Source organism: Physeter macrocephalus, chromosome 12 (assembly GCF_002837175.3).
Source record: "Physeter macrocephalus isolate SW-GA chromosome 12, ASM283717v5, whole genome shotgun sequence".
Classification (NCBI taxonomy): Eukaryota; Metazoa; Chordata; class Mammalia; order Artiodactyla; family Physeteridae; genus Physeter; species Physeter macrocephalus.
In genome coordinates this window covers 47,792,317-47,797,189 of record NC_041225.1, presented here as the reverse complement: position 1 = coordinate 47,797,189, position 4,873 = coordinate 47,792,317, and the positions used below count along the sequence as shown (strand labels likewise).

Sequence of the window (4,873 nt, the reverse complement as noted above, 5' to 3'; positions counted from 1 at the left end):
GTCACAAATCAAGCCTAGGTAAATTTAAGAAAATTGAAATCATATCAAGCATGTTTTCCGACCACAATGCTATGAAGTCAATTACAGGGAAAAAAACATTAACCTTACACCTAAAGGAACTAGAGAAAGAAGAACAAACAAAACCCAAAGTTAGTAGATGGAAGGAAATCATAATGATCAGAGCAGAAACAAATGAAATAGAAACAGAAAAAAATAGCAAAGATCAATAAAACTAAGAGCTGGTTCTTTGAGAAGATAAGCAAAATTGATAAACGTTTAGCCAGACTCATCAAGAAAAAGAGGGAGAGCACTCAAATCAATAGGATTAGAAATGAAAAAGGAGAAGTTACAACAGACACTGCAGAAATACAAAGCATCATAAGAGACTAAAACAAGCAAGTCTATGCCAATAAAATGGACAACCTGGAAGAAATGGAAAAATTCTCAGAAAGGTATAACCTTCCAAGACTGAACCAGAAAGAAACAGAAAATATGAACAGACCAATCACAAGTAATAAAATTGAAACTGTGATTAAAAACCTTCCAACAGGGCTTCCCTGGTGGTGCAGTGGTTGAGAATCTGCCTGCCAATGCAGGGGACACGGGTTCGAGCCCTGGTGTGGGAAGGTCCCACATGCCGCGGAGCAACTGGGCCCGTGTGCCACAATTACTGAGCCTGCGCGTCTGGAGCCTGTGCTCCGCAACAAGAGAGGCCGTGATAGTGAGAGGCCCGCGCACTGCAATGAAGAGTGGCCCCGCTTGCCACAACTGGAGAAAGCCCTCGCAGAGAAACAAAGACCCAACACAACCATAAAGAAAGAAAGAAAGAAAGAAAGAAAGAAAGAATAGTCTTAAAAAAAAACAAAAAACGTTCCAACAAACAAAAGTCCAGGACTGAATGGCTTCACAGGTGAATTCTATCAAACATTTAGGGAAGAGCTAACACCCATACTTCTCAAGCTCTTCCAAACAATTGCAGAGGAAGGAACACTCCCAAACTCATTCTACGAGGTCACCATCACCCTGATACCAAAACCAGGCAAAGATACTACAAAAAAATAAAATTACAGACCAATATCACTGATGAATATACATGCAAAAATGCTCAACAAAATACTAACAGAGTCCAACAACTCATTAAAAAGATCATACATCATGATCAAGTGGGATTTAACCCAGAGATGCAAGGATTCTTCAAATATATGCAAATCAATCAATGTGAATCACCATATTAACAAATTGAAGAAGAAAAACCATATGATCATCTCAATAGTTGCAGAAAAAGCTTTTGACAAAATTCAACACCCATTTATGATAAAAAACTCTCCAGAAAGTGGACATAGAGGGAACCTACCTCAACATAATAAAGGCCATATATGACAAACCCGCAGCAAACATCTTTCTCAATGGTGAAAAACTGAAATCAATTCCTCTAAGATCAGGAACAATACAAGGATGTCCACTCTTACCACTGTTATTCAACATAGTTTTGGAGGTCCTAGCCACAGCAATCAGAGAAGAAAAAGAAATAAAGGAATCCAAATCGGAAAAGAAGAAGTAGGAGCTGGAGGAATCAGACTCCCTAACTTCAGACTATACTACAAAGCTACAGTAATCAAGACAGTATGGTACTGGCACAAAAACAGAAATATAGATCAATGGAACAGGATAGAAAGCCCAGTGATAAACGCACACACCTATGGTCAACTAATCTATGACAAAGGAGGCAAGGATATACAATGAAGAAAAGACAGTCTCTTCAATAAGTGATGCTGGGGAAACTGGACAGCTACATGTAAAAGAATGAAATTAGAACACTCCCTAACACCATACACAAAAATAAACTCAAAATGGATTAAAGACCCAATTGTAAGAGCAGTCACTATAAAACTCTTAGAAGGAAAACATAGGAAGAATACTCTTTGGCATAAATCATAGCAAGATCTTTTTTAGCCACCTCCTAGAATAATGGAAATAAAACCAAAAATAAACAAATGGTACCTAATGAAATTTAAACGCTTTTTCACAGCAAAGGAAACCATAAACAAGACGAAAAGGCAACCCTCAGAATGGGAGAAAATATTTGCAAACAAATCAATGGGCAAAGGATTAATCTCCAAAATATATAAATAGCTCATGCAGCTCAATATTACAAAAACAAAAAACCCAATCCAAAAATTGGCAGAAGACCTAAATAAACATTTCTCCGAAGACATACAGATGGCCAAGAAGCACATGAAAAGCTGCTCAACATCACCAATTATTAGAGAAATGCAAATCAAAACTACGGTGAGGTATCACCTCACACCGGTTAGAATGGGCATCCCTCAGAAAATCTACAAACAACAAATGCTGGAGAGGGTGTGGAGAAAAGGGAACCCTCTTGCACTGCTGGTGGGAATGTAAATTGATACAGCCACTATGGAGAACAGGGTGGAGGTTCCTGAAAAAACTAAAAATAGAATTACCATATGATCTAGCAATCCCACTACTGGGCATATACCCAGAGAAAACCGTAATTCAGAAAGACACATGCACCCCAATGTTCATTGCATCACTATTTACAATAGCCAGGTCATGGAAGCAACCTAATTTCCCATCGACAGATGAATGGATAAAGAAGATGTGGTACGTGTATACAATGGAATATACTGAGCCATAAAAAGGAACAAAATTGGGTCATTTGTAGGAATGTGGATGGACCTAGAGACTGTTATACAGAGTGGAATAAGTCAAAAAGAGAAAAACAAATATTGTATATTAAAGCATAGATGTGGAATCTAGAAAAATGGTACAGATGAACTGGTTTGCAAGGCAGAAATAGAGACACAGATGTAGAGAACAAACATATGGACACCAAGTGGAGAAAGCAGGGGGCAAGGGTGGTGGTGGTGGTGGCATGAATTGGGAGATTGGGATTGACATATGTACAGTAAGATGTATAAAATAGATAACTAATAAGAACCTGCTGTATAAATAATAAATAAATTTCAAAAGAAAAAGCAGTAGCATTTTGCTTATTTTCTTACAAACTCTGGGTGAAGTTTATATCATAGTGGTGAAAAGCACAGTCTTTGGACACATACTGGGTTCAAATTCAGGCTCTGTCACTTACCAGCTAAACGATTTTTGGCAGGTTGCTTAACATCTCTGTGCTTCTGCCCCCATCATCTACAAAATGGGGATATTAATAACACTGTTAAATTATTCATGACACTTATTAAAGAACAGTAAGACAGACTTTATTCAAGGGGTTCCTACTACAGTGAGTTTGTAGTAGAGCAGAGAGATTGGGCTCAACTCTGAATACAATGAAAAGTGAGAATCTGTAGCCAAGTAGCATGGTGAGGGGCAGTGGATGGAAAATTACTGAGATGAAATAACAGGAGTATGGGAGAGTTCTGGCTAAAGTGACCTAACAGGATTCTTGCTGAAGGCAGGTCAGGGTGATCAGACATCACCTGGGAGATGGTGGAGGATGAGAACCCAACCAAATATTGACAGGGATCAGATGATGAGGGGTTCAGGCTAAACTGACTTAGTGAGATTCTTTCTAGAAACTGGATTCTACAAAAATGGACATGGGCCTAGTTAGAAAGAGAGCTCAGAAGATCCTGCCTAGAATTTGGTCAAGTAGAGGATCTTTGTCAGTACCTACCACATAGTGTTATTGTAAGAATTAAAAGAGTTTCTACGTGTAAAATATTAAAGTGAGGCACCATATGTGTGTTAGCTATTATTTTTATTTTACATAGTCATAATTATCTTATACAAGCATTTTATATCTTTTTCATTTAATGTTTTATCACCATTCTTTTCCACGTTTGATAGTTTTTTATAACCATGAGTCTTTTAAATTTATTTTTTTATTGAAGTATAGTTGATTTACAATGTTGAGTTAATTTCTGCTGTATAGCAAAGTGACTCAGTTATACACATATATACATTCATTTTTATATTCTTTTTCATTATGGTTTATCCCAGGATGTTGAATATAGTTCTCTGTGCTATACAGTAGGACCTTGTTGTTTTTCCATTCTATGTGTAATGGTTTCTATCCACTGACCCCAAACTCCCAGTCCATTCCTCTCCCACCCTCCCTCCCCTTTGGTAACCACAAGTCTGTTCTCTATGTCTGTGAGTCTGTTTCTGTTTTGTAGATAGGTTCATTTGTGCCATATTTTAGATTCCACATATAAGTGATATCATACAGTATTTGTCTTTCTCTTTTTGACTGACTTCAGTTAGTATGATAATCTCTAGTTGCATCAAATGGCTCTCCATGTTGCTGCAAATGGCATTCTTTCTTTTTTAATGCTGAGTAGTATTCCATTGTATATATGTACCACATCTTTTTTATCCATTCATCTATCAATGGACATTTAAGTTGCTTCCATGTCTTGACTATTGTAAATAATGCTGCTATGAACATAGGGGTACATATATCTTTTCGGATTAGAGTTTTGTCTGGATATATACCCAGGAGTGGAATTGCTGGCTCATATGGTAATTCTGTTTTTAGTTTTCTGAGGAACCTCCACACTGTTTTCCATAGTGGCTGCACCAACTTACATTCCCACCACCAGTGTAAGAAGGTTCTCTTTTCTCCATACCCTCTCCAGTAGTTGTTATTTGTAGACTTTTAAATTTTTTTTAATTTTTATTTATTTTTATTTTTTTAACATCTTTATTGGAGTATAATTGCTTTACAATGGTGTGTTAGTTTCTGTTTTAAAACAAAGTGAATCAGCTATACATATACATATATCCTCATATCTCCTCCCTCTTGTGTCTCCCTCCCACCCTCCCTATCCCACCCCTGTAGGTGGTCACAAAGCACTGAACTGATCTCCCTGTGCTATGCGGCTGCTTC

General features: G+C 37.5%; 1 protein-coding gene across 1 annotated transcript in view; it reads left to right on the top strand.

Annotated features, from left to right (window-relative positions):
* ALK (ALK receptor tyrosine kinase) overlaps positions 1 to 4,873 on the top strand; it is a 737,057-nt gene that overhangs the window by 335,714 nt on the left and 396,470 nt on the right. The window lies entirely within an intron of this gene.